At 47.0% G+C, this 15,000-nt stretch overlaps 1 pseudogene; it reads right to left on the bottom strand.

The window, feature by feature from the left end:
- Positions 1–15,000, bottom strand: part of LOC127917090 (TBC1 domain family member 1-like) — a 79,049-nt pseudogene that overhangs the window by 16,959 nt on the left and 47,090 nt on the right.

Below are 15,000 nucleotides of genomic sequence, written 5' to 3' on the forward strand. Positions count from 1 at the left end.
GTGTGACTGTGAAAGTGTGTGTTTGACACGGCCGGGCAGGACCAGTTTCCTACCTTCTATCCTCTCACACAGCCCTGTGCAGCTGCTGCATGGGGCAACTGTCACACAGACTAGGCCTGCTGCAGGCGCCACAGAGAACGCCTAGGCCTAAACATGATCAGACAGACAGACAGACAGACAGACAGGCAGAGAGACAGACAGACACAGACAGACAGGCAGACAGAGACAGACAGGCAGACAGGCAGAGAGACAGACAGACAGAGAGGCAGACAGACAGACTAGGCCTGACAGGACAGACAGGCAGACTAGACACACAGACAGACAGACAGACAGAGAGGCAGACAGACAGGCAGACAGACAGACAGACTAGGCACAGACAGGCAGACAGACAGACAGACAGACTAGACAGCCTACAGACAGACAGGCAGAGACAGACTAGGCCTCTGTCTGTCAGTTGAACATCTCTCTGTCTGTCAGTGTTGAACATCTCTCTGTCTGTCAGTGTTGAACAGACTGTCTGTCAGAACATCTCTCTGTCTGTCTGTCAGTGTTAGAACATCCTCAGTCTGTCTGTCAGTGTTGAACATCTCTCTCTCTGTCTGTCAGTGTTGAACAGATCTCTCTGTCTGTCAGGGGCTCTACAGTCAGTGTTGAACATCTCTCTGTCTGTCTGTCAGTGTTGAACATCTCTAGTCTGTCTGTCAGTGTTGAACACTTCTCTGTCTGTCTGTCAGTGTTGAACATCTCTGTCTGTCTGTCAGTGTTGAACATCTCTGTCTGACAGTCAGACAGAACTCTCTCTGTCTGGTTGAACATCCTCGTCTGTCAGAACAGACAGACAGAACAGTCTGTCTGTCAGACATCTCTCTGACAGTCTGTCATGCTGGCCCCGTCAGTCTGTCAGTTGAACATCTCTCTGTCTGTCTGTCAGTGTTGAACAGACAGACAGTCTGTCTGTCATGTTGAACATCTCTGTCTGTCTGTCATGTTGAACATCTCGTCTGTCTGTCAGTGCTGAACATCTCTCTCTGTCTGTCAGAACATCTCTCTGTCTGTCTGTCAGACAGAACAGGCCTCAGACAGACAGTCATGTCAGTGTTGAACATCTCTCTGTCAGTCAGTTGAACATCTCTGTCTGTCAGTGTTGAACATCTCTGTCTGTCAGTGTTGAACAGACTCTCTCTCTCTGACAGACAGAACAGACTCTCTCTAGACAGTGTTGAACATCTCTCTCTGAACATCTCTCTGTCAGACAGACATCCTACAGTCAGTCAGTTGAACAGCCGTCAGACAGACAGACAGACTCTGTCTGTCTGTCAGAACAGACAGACTCAGTGCCTGAACATCTCTCAGTCTGTCTGTCAAACTAGTTGAACAGACAGACAGACAAACTAGGCCTACAGACAGAGAGACAGACTAGGTCTACAGACAGACAGACAGACAGACTGAACATCTACAGTCTGTCAGTGTTGACAGACAGACAGTCCTACAGACAGAGAGACAGACTCTGTCTACAGACAGTGTTGAACAGACTAGGCCTACAGACAGTGTTGAACATCCTACAGTCAGTGTTGAACAGACTAGGCCTCGTCAGTGTTGAACAGACAGACAGACAGACAGACAGGACAGACAGACAGACAGTGTTGGCCTGTCAGACAGAACATCTCTGTCAGACTAGGCCTACAGACAGACTGTCAGACTAGGCCTCTCTGTCAGACAGACAGACAGACAACATCTCTCTGTCTGACAGACAGACAGAACAGACAGACAGTCAGACAGACTAGGCCTCTGTCAGACAGACAGACATCTCTAGGCTGTCCAGACAGACAGACAGACAGACAGGCCTCTCAGACAGACTGTCAGTGTTGGCCTCTGTCAGACAGACAGACAGACATCCTCTGTCAGACAGTCAGTGCTGAACATCTCTCTGACAGACAGACAGACAGAACAGACAGACAGACAGACAGACAGACAGGGTCAGACTCAGTGGAACTCTCAGACAGACAGTCAGACTGTTGAACATCTCTCTGACTGACTGTCAGTGGCCTCAGACAGACAGACAGACAGTGTTGAACATCTCTGACAGTCTGTCAGACTAGGCCTACAGTCTGACAGACAGACTAGGCCTCCATAGACAGACAGACTAGGCCTGAACCAGACAGACAGACTAGGCCTACCAGACAGACAGACAGACTAGGCCTCTCAGACAGACAGACAGACTAGGCCTACAGACAGACAGACAGACAGACAGACAGACAGACAGACAGACAGACTAGGACAGACAGACAGACTGTCAGGCATCCTGTCAGACAGACAGACTCTGCCTACAGACAGACAGTCAGACTGAACAGACAGACAGACAGACAGTGTTGACAGACTAGGCCTGTCAGTGTTGAACAGCCTACTCTGTCCTACAGACAGACAGACAGACAGTTGAACAGACTAGGCCTACAGACAGACAGACAGACAGACTGTCAGTGTTGACATCAGTCTGTCAGACAGACAGACAGTCAGACATCCTACAGACAGACAGACAGACAAGGCCTGTCAGTGTTGAACATCTGTCAGACAGACAGACAGACAGACTGTTTCTGTTCAGTGTTGAACAGACTAGGCCTACAGTCAGTGTTGAACAGACAGACTAGGCCTACAGACAGACAGACTAGGCCTACAGACAGACAGACAGACAGACTAGGCCTGTCCACAGACAGACAGACTAGGCACATCTGACAGACAGACAGACTAGGCCTCAGAACAGACAGACTAGGCCTACATCTCTCTGACAGACTAGGTTAACATCTGTACAGACAGACAGACAGATCCTACAGACAGACAGACAGACTAGGTCAGACAGACTAGGCCTACAGACAGACAGACAGACTAGGCCTACAGACAGACAGACTCAGTACAGACAGACAGACAGACTACTACAGACAGACAGACTAGGTCTACAGACAACAGACAGACTATGCCTACCAGACAGACAGACTAGGCCTACAGACAGACAGACAGACTAGACAGACAGACAGACAGACTAGGCCTACAGACAGAGACAGACAGACAGACAGACAGACAGACAGACCAGACTAGGCCTACAGACAGACAGACAGACTAGGACAGACAGACAGACAGACTAGGCCTACAGACAGACAGACAGACAGACTAGGCCTACAGACGAACAGACCTCTAGGCCTACAGACAGACAGACAGACTAGGCCTACAGACAGACAGACAGACAGACAAGAGACAGACAAGAGATTAGACAGACAGACTAGGCCTACAGACAGACATTAAGACAGACTAGGCCTACAGACAGACAGACTAGGACAGACAGACAGACAGACAGACAGACAGACAGACTAGGCCTACAGATACAGACAGACAGACAGACAGACAGACTAGGCCGACATCCAGACAGACAGACTAGGCCTACAGACAGAGAACAGACAGACTAGGCCTACAGACAGACAACTAACAGACAGACAGCTAGGCCTCAGACAGACAGACAGACTAGGCCTCCAGACAGACAGACAGACAGACAGACTAGGCCTACAGACAGACAGACTACAGACAGACAGACAGACTAGACCTACAGACAGACAGACAGACAGACAGACCTACAGACAGACTAGACAGACTAGACAGACAGACAGACTAGGACAGACAGACAGACAGACTAGGCCTCCAGACAGACAGTCCCTAGTTATTGTACCGGTCTGTGAAATGACTCCTCTGTTTCTGTTCATACAGACAGACCTCAGAAAGACAGACAGACAGCTCAGGCCCCAGATGACAGACTAGGTCACTCAGACAGACAGACAGACATGACAGACAGACTAAGACAGACAGACGGTCGGAGGTCATACACTAACAGAGACAGATCCAGAACGTCCCGACAGCAATATATTTCCCAATAAAGACAGAATGCCTCAGACACAGTCCTAGTTAGCAGGTGATCAGTGGGAACTCTGTTTCTGTTCATACAGAACACTCAACAGACCTCCATCAGCACTACTCTCCTGGAAAACTGTCTCAATAAAACACAATGTCCACTACTCAGACAAAACTGTCTCAATAAAGACAGAATGTCCACTAAACAACCTTTTAAACTGTCTCAATAAAGACACAATGTCCACTAGTGCTTTAAAAACTGTTATGAACTGTCTCAATAAAGACACAATGTCCACTCCTGGGCTTTAAACTGTCTCAATAAAGACAGAACACTAGGCTTTAGAATGTAAAGACAGAGAGACACACTAGGCTTTAAACTGTCTCAATAAAGACAGAATGTCCACAGTGTAACCTTTGTAAAGAGGCAGAATGTAAAGGACCATTTAAAACTGTCTCAATAAAGACACAATGTCCACTAGGCTTTAAAACTGTCTCAATAAAGACAGAATGTCCACTAGGCTTTAAAACTGTCTCAATAAAACACAATGTCCACTAGGCTTTAAACTGTCTCAATAAAGACAGAATGTCCACTAGGCTTTAGAACAGACCTCAATAAAGACACAATGTTCACTACGCTTTCAAACTGTCTCAATAAAGACAGAATGTCCACTAGGCTTTAAACTGTCTCAATAAATACAGAATGTCCACTACCCTTTAAAACTGTCTCAATAAAGACAGAATGTCCACTACTCTTTCAAACTGTCTCAATAAAGACAGAATGTCCACTAGGCTTTAAAACTGTCTCAATAAAGACAGAATGTCCACTAGGCTTTAAAACTGTCTCAATAAAGACAGAATGTCCACTACGCTCAAACTGTCTCAATAAAGACACAATGTCACTACGCTTTCAAAACTGTCTCAATAAAGACAGAATGTCCACTACGCAAACTGTCTCAATAAAGACAGAATGTCCACTAGGCTTTAAACTGTCTCAATAAAACACAATGTCCACTAGACTTTAAACTGTCTCAATAAATACAGAATGTCCACTACTCTTTCAAACTGTCTCAATAAAGACAGAATGTCCACTAGGCTTTAAAATTGTCTCAATAAAGACAGAATGTCCACTACGCTTTCAAACTGTCTCAGATAAAGACAGAATGTCCAGCTAGGCTTTAAAGGTCACCCACACACACACACCACACCACACCACACAGAGACACACACACACAGAGACACACACACACATGACACACACACCACACACCACACACACACACACACCACACACACACCACAGAGACACACCACACCACACACACACACACAGACACATAGTGAACTTCCCACAGTGTAAATCTGAACACGGCAGCTTATTCCTGATTGTCCAGTATGGCCAGATTTAGAAACTCCAGCTTGGCTTTAGACCAAAGGAGACCTGGAGTCACCACACACCACACACAGACACACACACCACACACGACACACCACACACACACAGTAGAGAGACATAGTGAACTGCTCTCCACTGAAACTGAACAGCACCTTGAATGTGTGTGACTGTGAAAGTGTGTGTTTGACACGGCCGGCAGGACCAGTTTCCTACCTTCTATCCTCTCACACAGCCTGTGCAGCTGCCACAAGGGCAACTGTCACACTGCTGGCTCCTGGTCCTTACACTCTGCTGCAGGGCGAACACAGAGAACGCCTGCTTTAAAGTCAACATGATCTCATCCACCTTTAGAGAGAGCAGTACAGGAGAGAGACAGACAGGCAGAGAGACAGACAGACAGGCAGAGAGACAGACAGGCAGACAGAGAGACAGACAGGCAGACAGGCAGAGACAGACAGATGACAGGAACAGACCACCAGAGAGACAGACAGAACAGACAGGCAGAGAGAGAGACAGACAGACAGGACACCAGAGAGGCAGACAGACAGGGCAGAGAGACAGACAGAGCAGAGAGGCAGACAGGCAGACAGACATGGCAGACAGACAGACAGGCAGAGAGCTGCCTGTCTTACACCTCTGCTCTGTCAGACGCATCTCTCTGTAAAGTCAACATCAGGCAGTATGACAGACAGTCAGTGCAGACAGGACAGGCAGAGGAGACAGACTCTCAGTCAGAGAGATGTAAAGATCTCTCTCTCAGACAGAGTTGAACAGTCTGTCAAAGAGACAGACAGGCAGAGAGACAGACAGTCAGCTGAGACAGACAGGCAGACAGAGAGACAGACAGACAGACAGGTCAGAACATCTCATCTCATCTGAGAGAGACAGTGAGAACATCTCTCAGTCAGTCTGTCAGTGAGAACAGACAGACTCAGAGAGGAACAGTCTGGAGAGAGCACTGTCAGGCAGTGTTGAACATCTCTCTGGTCTGTCAGAGGAACATCTCTCTGTCTGTCTGTCAGTGTTGAACATCTCTCTGTCAGTCTGTCAGTGAACAGACAGGCAGAACAGTCTGTCTCTGTCTGTCATGAACAGACAGTCTGTCTGTCAGTGTCTGAACATCTCTCTGTCTGTCTGTCAGTGTTGAACAGTCTCATCTCTCTGTCTGTCAGGTTGAATGATCAGTTAAATCTCTCTGTCTGTCTGTCAGTGCTGAACATCTCTCTGTCTGTCTGTCAGTGTTGAACATCTCTCTGTCTGTCTGTCAGTGTTGAACATCTCTGTCTGTCTGTCAGTGTTGAACATCTCTCTGTCTGTCTGTCAGTGTTGAACATCTCTCTGTCTGTCTGTCAGTGTTGAACATCTCTCTGTCTGTCAGTGTTGAACATCTCTCTGTCTGTCAGTGTTGAACATCTCTGTCTGTCAGTGTTGAACATCTCTCTGTCTGTCAGTGTTGAACATCTCTCTGTCTGTCTGTCAGTGTTGAACAACTCTCTGTCTGTCTGTCAGTGTTGAACATCTCTCTCTCTGTCTGTCAGTGTTGAACATCTCTCTGTCTGTCTGTCAGTGTTGAACATCTCTCTGTCTGTCTGTCAGTGTTGAACATCTCTCTGTCTGTCTGTCAGTGTTGAACATCTCTCTGTCTGTCAGTGTTGAACATCTCTGTCTGTCTGTCAGTGTTGAACATCTCTGTCTGTCTGTCAGTGTTGAACATCTCTGTCTGTCTGTCAGTGTTGAACATCTCTGTCTGTCTGTCAGTGTTGAACATCTCTCTGTCTGTCTGTCAGTGTTGAACATCTGTCTGTCAGTCAGTTGAACATCTCTGTCTGTCTGTCAGTGTTGAACATCTCTCTGTCTGTCTGTCAGTGTTGAACATCTGTCTGTCTGTCAGTGTTGAACATCTCTGTCTGTCTGTCAGTGTTGAACATCTCTCTGTCTGTCAGTGTTGAACATCTCTCTCTGTCTGTCAGTGTTGAACATCTCTCTGTCTGTCAGTGTTGAACATCTCTGTCTGTCTGTCAGTGTTGAACATCTCTCTGTCTGTCTGTCAGTGTTGAACATCTCTCTGTCTGTCTGTCAGTGTTGAACATCTCTGTCTGTCTGTCAGTGTTGAACATCTCTGTCTGTCTGTCAGTGTTGAACATCTCTCTCTGTCTGTCAGTGTTGAACATCTCTCTGTCTGTCAGTGTTGAACATCTCTCTGTCTGTCTGTCAGTGTTGAACATCTCTCTGTCTGTCAGTGTTGAACATCTCTCTGTCTGTCAGTGTTGAACATCTCTGTCTGTCTGTCAGTGTTGAACATCTCTCTGTCTGTCAGTGTTGAACATCTCTGTCTGAACATCATCTGTCTGTCTGTCAGTGTTGAACATCTCTCTGTCTGTCTGTCAGTGTTGAACATCTCTGTCTGTCTGTCAGTGTTGAACATCTCTCTGTCTGTCTGTCAGTGTTGAACATCTCTCTGTCTGTCTGTCAGTGTTGAACATCTCTCTGTCTGTCTGTCAGTGCTGAACATCTCTCTGTCTGTCTGTCAGTGTTGAACATCTCTCTGTCTGTCTGTCAGTGTTGAACATCTCTCTGTCTGTCTGTCAGTGTTGAACATCTCTCTGTCTGTCAGTGTTGAACATCTCTGTCTGTCTGTCAGTGTTGAACATCATCTCTCTGTCTGTCTGTCAGTGTTGAACATCTCTCTGTCTGTCAGTGTTGAACATCTCTCTGTCTGTCTGTCAGTGTTGAACATCTCTGTCTCTGAACATCTCTCTGTCTGTCTGTCAGTGTTGAACATCTCTCTGTCTGTCTGTCAGTGTTGAACATCTCTCTGTCTGTCTGTCAGTGTTGAACATCTCTCTGTCTGTCTGTCAGTGTTGAACATCTCTCTGTCTGTCAGTCAGTGTTGAACATCTCTGTCTGTCTGTCAGTGTTGAACATCTCTCTGTCTGTCTGTCAGTGTTGAACATCTCTGTCTGTCTGTCAGTGTTGAACATCTGTCTGTCTGTCAGTGTTGAACATCTCTCTGTCTGTCAGTGTTGAACATCTCTCTCTGTCTGTCAGTGTTGAACATCTCTCTGTCTGTCAGTGTTGAACATCTCTCTGTCTGTCAGTGTTGAACATCTCTCTGTCTGTCAGTGTTGAACATCTCTCTGGTCTGTCAGTGTTGAACATCTCTCTGTCTGTCAGTGTTGAACATCTCTCTGTCCGTCTGTCAGTGGAACATCAGTACACTGGAAGTCTAGCAGTGTTGAACATCAGCTCCCTGTCCTTCTACTGTCTGAACATCTACAGATGTCAGTGATGAACATGATGAATACCCTGAGGGAGAGAGAGAGAGGACAGAGAAAGACAGAGTCTGTCTGTCAGTGTTGAACAGAGAGTCTGTCTGTCAGTGTTGAACAGACAGAGTCTGACAGACAGTATGAACAGAGAGAGACTGAGAGAGTCAGAGAGTTGAACACTGAGACAGAGAGAGAGAGACACAGAGAGTCACAGATGAACATCTGTCAGAGTCAGTGAGAGAGAGAGACACAGAGAGAGACAGAGAGAGAGATAGAAGATCAGTCTAAGAGAACAGTCAGAGAGAACAGATGTCTGTCTGAGAGACAGAGAACATCTCTCTGAGTCAGACAGAGAACATCTCTCTGAGACAGAGAGACAGACAGAGAGAGATGTAAGAGAGAGAGACACAGAGAGACAGAGAGACAGACAGAGAGAGACACAGAGAGAGACAGAGAGACAGGAGAGAGACAGAGATCAGAGACAGAGAGACAGAGACAGAGAGAGAGACAGAGAGAGAGACAGAGAGACAGAGACAGGAGAGAGAGTCCCGATGAGAGATCCAGAACAGAGAACAGTATGTAAAGGAACAGACCTGACAAAGGAGAGAGACAGAGAGACAGAGAGAGAGACAGAGAGACAGAGAACAGAGAGAGAGAGAGACACAGAGAGAGAGAGAGAGAGAGAGAGAGAGAGCATAGGAGACAGTAAAGAGAGCACATTAAACACAGAGAGTCTGTAAGAGTCACAGAGCACCAGAGACAGCAGTAGAGGACACATGAGAGAGAGAGACATGTAAAGAGATGAGAGCACAGACAGAGGAGACAGAGAGACAGAGTAAAGACAGAGAGAGAGACATGAGAGAGACAGAGAGACATGTAAAGAGAGAGAGACAGAGAGACAGAGAGAGAGACAGAGAGACAGAGAGAGAGACAGAGAGAGAGTACAGCAGTAGAGAGACAGAAAGAGAGAGACAGAGAGACAGAGAGTATGAGACAGAGAGACAGAGAGAGACAGAGAGAGCAGAGAAGGAGAGCATGTAAAGAGACAGAGAGACAGTAGTAAAAGAGCCCAGACATGTAAAGAGACAGAGAGACAGAGAGAGACAGAGAGAGAGACTAGACAGAGACAGTAGAGACAGAGAGAGAGACAGTAAAGGAGAGAGAGGAGCAGAGAGAGACAGTAGACGGACAGCAGAGAGAGAGACAGAGAGAGTAAAGACAGAGAGAGAGAGTCGGAGAGAGTCAGAGAGAGAAATGGTGGGTCACAATGTAAAACAAGGTAACATTAAACACGCCAACTAGGTCACGCACCATCCAGAAGGGGGTCGGAGACATCCAACTAACGCCCCGACATGCTAACGGTCGGAGACATCAACTAACGCCCGACATGCTAACGGTCGGACACATCCAACTAACGCCAGTATGTACATGCTAACGGACGGACACATCCAACTAACGCCCCGACATGCTAACGGACGGAGACATCCAACTAACGCCCCGACATGCTAACGGTCGGAGCACATCCAACTAACGCCCCGACATGCTAACGGTCGGAGACATCCAACTAACGCCCCGAGCATGCTAACGGACGGTAAAGACATCCAACTAACGCCCAGACATGCTAACGGTAACGACACATCCAACTAACGTCCCGACATGCTAACGGACGGAGACATCCAACTAACGCCCCGACATGCTAACAGGTCGGAGACATCAGCAACTAACGCCCCGACATGCTAACGGGTCGGAGACATCCAACTAACGCCCCGACATGCTAACGGTCGGAGACATCCAACTAACGCCCCGACATGCTAACGGACGAGACATCCAACTAACGCCCCGACATGCTAACGGGTCGGAGACATCCAACTAACGCCCCGACATGCTAACGGACGGAGACATCCAACTAACGTCCCGACATGCTAACGGTCGGAGACACATCCAACTAACGCCCCGACATGCTAACGGTCGGAGACATCCAACTAACGCCCCGACATGCTAACGTAACGGACACATCCAACTAACGCCCCGACATGCTAACGGACGGAGACATCCAACTAACGCCCCGACATGCTAACGGTCGGAGACATCCAACTAACGCCCCGACATGCTAACGGACGACATCCAACTAACGCCCCGAGGCAGTATGCTAACGGAACAGGAGACATCCAACTAACGTCCCGACATGCTAACGGTAAAGGAGCACATCCAACTAACGCCCCGACATGCTAAAGGTCGGAGACATCCAACTAACGCCCCGACATGCTAACGGACGGAGACATCCAACTAACGCCCCGACATGCTAACGGAAGGACATCCAACTAACGCCCCGACATGCTAACGCATGTAAAGGAGCACATCCAACTAACGCCCCGACATGCTAACGGTCGGAGACATCCAACTAACGCCCCGACATGCTAACGGTCGGAGACATCCAACTAACGTCCCGACATGCTAACGGTCGGAGACATCCAACTAACGCCCCGACATGCAGTATGTAACGACACATCCAACAGTATGTAAAACGTAAAGGAACCCGACATGCTAACGGACGGAGACATCCAATGTAACGTCCCGACATGCTAACGGTCGGAGACATCCAACTAACGCCCCGACATGCTAACGGTCGGAGACATCCAACTAACGCCCCGACATGCTAACGGGTCGGAGACATCCAACTAACGCCCCGAGCATGCTAACGGACGGAGACATCCAACTAACGTCCCGACATGCTAACGGACGACACATCCAACTAACGTAAAGGAACACATGCTAACGGTCGGAGACATCCAACTAACGCCCCGACATGCTAACGGACGACACATCCATGTAAACTAACGCCCCTCATGTAAAGGAGCAGCATGTAACGGCAGTATGTCGGAGACAAAGAGGAACCAACACACTGAACACACACCGACAGCATGTGAGCAGAAAGATATTTCTCTGAAGCCTTCTCGACATGGCAACCTTCTTAGTGTCTGGACTGACCAGGAAGATCTGAGACCGTAAACCCACATGAAACACACACAGAACTAACAACCCTTAGTGTCTGGACTGTAAAGGAGAGCATAAAGGAGCAATGTAAACGACCCACATGTAAACGGACGACACATCCAGTATGTAAAACAACATGCTAAAGGGGCAGCATGTAAAGGAGACATGTCCAATGTAACGAGGCAGATGCATGCTAAAGGAACAGTATGTAAATCCATGTAACGCCCAGCATGTAACTGGCAGCATGTAAGAGCAGTATGTAAAACGCATGTACATGGAGGCAGCATGTAAAGGAGCAGCATGTAAAGGAGCAGTATGTAAAAGGAGCAGCATGTAAGCGGCAGTGTAAAGACAGCAGCATGTAAAGGAGCAGCATGTAAAGGAGCAGCATGTAAAGGAGCAGCATGTAAAGGAGCAGCATGTAAAAGGAGCAGCATGTAAAGGAGCAGCATATAAAGAGGCATGTAAAGGAGGTATGTAAAGGGAGCAGCATGTAAAGGAGCAGCATGTAAAGGAGCAGCATGTAAAGGCAACAGCATGTAAAGGTAAAGAGCATGTAAAGGAGCACATGCTAAAGGAGCATGTAAAGGAGCAGCATAAAGGAGCAGCATGTAAAGGAGCAGTATGTAAAGGAGCAGTATGTAAAGGAACAGCATGTAAAGGAGCAGCATGTAAAGGAGCAGCATGTAAAGGAGAACAGTATGTAAAACACTGAAAACAGCAGCATGTAAAGGAGCAGCATGTAAAGGAGCAGCATGTAAAGAGCAGTATGTAAAAGGAGCAGCATGTAAAGGAGCAGCATGTAAAGGGCAGTATGTAAAGGAGCACACATGTAAAGGAGCAGTATGTAAAGGAGCAGTATGTAAAGGAGCAGCATGTAAAGGAGCAGCATGTAAAGGAGCAGTATGTAAAGGAACAGTATGTAAAAGGAGCAGCATGTAAAGGAGCAGTATGTAAAGGAGCAGCATGTAAAGGAGCAGCATGTAAAGGAGCAGTATGTAAAGAGCAGCATGTAAAGGAGCAGCATGTAAAGGAGCAGCATGTAAAGGAGCAGCATGTAAAGGAGCAGCATGTAAAGGAGCAGCATGTAAAGGAGCAGTATGTAAAGGAGCAGCATGTAAAGGAGCAGCATGTAAAGGAGCAGCATGTAAAGGAGCAGTATGTAAAGGAGCAGTATGTAAAGGAGCAGCATGTAAAGGAGCAGCATGTAAAGGAGCAGCATGTAAAGGAGCAGCATGTAAAGGAGCAGTATGTAAAGAGGCAGTATGTAAAGGAGCAGCATGTAAAGGAGCAGCATGTAAAGGAGCAGCATGTAAAGGAGCAGCATGTAAAGAGGCAGTATGTAAAGGAGCAGTATGTAAAGGAGCAGCATGTAAAGGAGCAGCATGTAAAGGAACATGTAAAAGAGCAGCATGTAAAGGAGCAGCATGTAAAGGAGCAGCAGTAAAGGAGCAGTATGTAAAGGAACAGTATGTAAAGGAGCAGCATGTAAAGGAGCAGCATGTAAAGGAGCAGCATGTAAAGGAGCAGTATGTAAAGGAACAGTATGTAAAGGAGCAGCATAAGGAGCAGCATGTAAAGGAGCAGCATGTAAAGGAGCAGTATGTAAAGGAGCAGCAGTATGTAAAGGAGCAGCATGTAAAGGAGCAGCATGTAAAGGAGCAGCATGTAAAGGAGCAGCATGTAAAGGAGCAGCATGTAAAGGAGCAGTATGTAAAGGAGCATGTAAATTAGCAGCATGTAAAGGAGCAGTATGTAAAGGAGCAGTATGTAAAGGAGCAGCATGTAAAGGAGCAGCATGTAAAGGAGCAGCATGTAAAGGAGCAGCATGTGTAAAGGAGCAGCATGTAAAGGAGCAGCATGTGTAAAGGAGCAGTATGTAAAGAGGCAGTATGTAAAGGAACAGTATGTAAAGGAGCAGCATGTAAAGGAGCAGCATGTAAAGAGGCAGTATGTAAAGGAGCAGTATGTAAAGGAACAGTATGTAAAGGAGCAGCATGTAAAGGAGCAGTATGTAAAGGAGCAGCATGTAAAGGAGCAGCATGTAAAGGAGCAGCATGTAAAGGAGCAGCATGTAAAGGAGCAGCATGTAAAGGAGCAGCATGTAAAGGAGCAGCATGTAAAGGAGCAGCATGTAAAGGAGCAGCATGTAAAGGAGCAGCATGTAAAGGAGCAGCATGTAAAGGAGCAGCATGTAAAGGAGCAGCATGTGTAAAGGAGCAGCATGTAAAGAGGCAGTATGTAAAGGAACAGTATGTAAATGAGCAGTATGTAAAGGAGCAGTATGTAAAGAGGCAGTATGTAAAGGAACAGTATGTAAAGGAACAGTATGTAAAGGAGCAGCATGTAAAGGAGCAGCATGTAAAGGAGCAGCATGTAAAGGAGCAGCATGTAAAGGAGCAGCATGTAAAGGAGCAGCATGTAAAGGAGCAGCATGTAAAGGAGCAGCATGTAAAGGAGCAGTATGTAAAGGAGCAGCATGTAAAGGAGCAGCATGTAAAGGAGCAGCATGTAAAGGAACAGTATGTAAAGGAGCAGTATGTAAAGGAGCAGCATGTAAAGGAGCAGCATGTAAAGGAGCAGCATGTAAAGGAGCAGCATGTAAAGGAGCAGCATGTAAAGGAGCAGCATGTAAAGGAGCAGCATGTAAAGAGGCAGTATGTAAAGGAGCAGCAAAGGAGCAGTATGTAAAGGAGCAGCATGTAAAGGAGCAGTATGTAAAGGAGCAGCATGTAAAAGCAGTAAAGGAGCAGCATGTAAAGCAGCATGTAAAGGAGCAGTATGTAAAGGAGCAGTATGTAAAGGAGCAGCATGTAAAGGAGCAGCATGTAAAGGAGCAGCATGTAAAGGAGCAGCATGTAAAGGAGCAGTATGTAAAGGAAGCAGTATGTAAAGGAGCAGCATGTAAAGGAGCAGCATGTAAAGGGCAGTATGTAAAGGAGCAGTATGTAAAGGAGCAGCATGTAAAGGAGCAGCATGTAAAGGAGCAGCATGTAAAGAGGCAGTATGTAAAGGAGCAGCAGTATGTAAAGGAGCAGCATGTAAAGGAGCAGTATGTAAAGGAGCAGCATGTAAAGGAGCAGCATGTAAAGGAGCAGCATGTAAAGGAGCAGCATGTAAAGGAGCAGCATGTAAAGGAGCAGCATGTAAAGGAGCAGCATGTAAAGGAGCAGCATGTAAAGGAGCAGCATGTAAAGGGCAGCATGTAAAGGAGCAGCATGTAAAGGAGCAGCATGTAAAGGAGCAGCATGTAAAGGAGCAGCATGTAAAGGAGCAGCATGTAAAGGAGCAGTATGTAAAGGAGCAGCATGTAAAGGAGCAGTATGTAAAGGAGCAGCATGTAAAGGAGCAGCATGTAAAGGAGCAGCATGTAAAGGAGCAGCATGTAAAGGAGCAGCATGTAAAGGAGCAGCATGTAAAGGAGCAGTATGTAAAGGAGCAGCATGTAAAGGA

The sequence above is a fragment of the Oncorhynchus keta genome, unplaced genomic scaffold (genome assembly GCF_023373465.1).
Source record: "Oncorhynchus keta strain PuntledgeMale-10-30-2019 unplaced genomic scaffold, Oket_V2 Un_contig_10686_pilon_pilon, whole genome shotgun sequence".
Classification (NCBI taxonomy): Eukaryota; Metazoa; Chordata; class Actinopteri; order Salmoniformes; family Salmonidae; genus Oncorhynchus; species Oncorhynchus keta.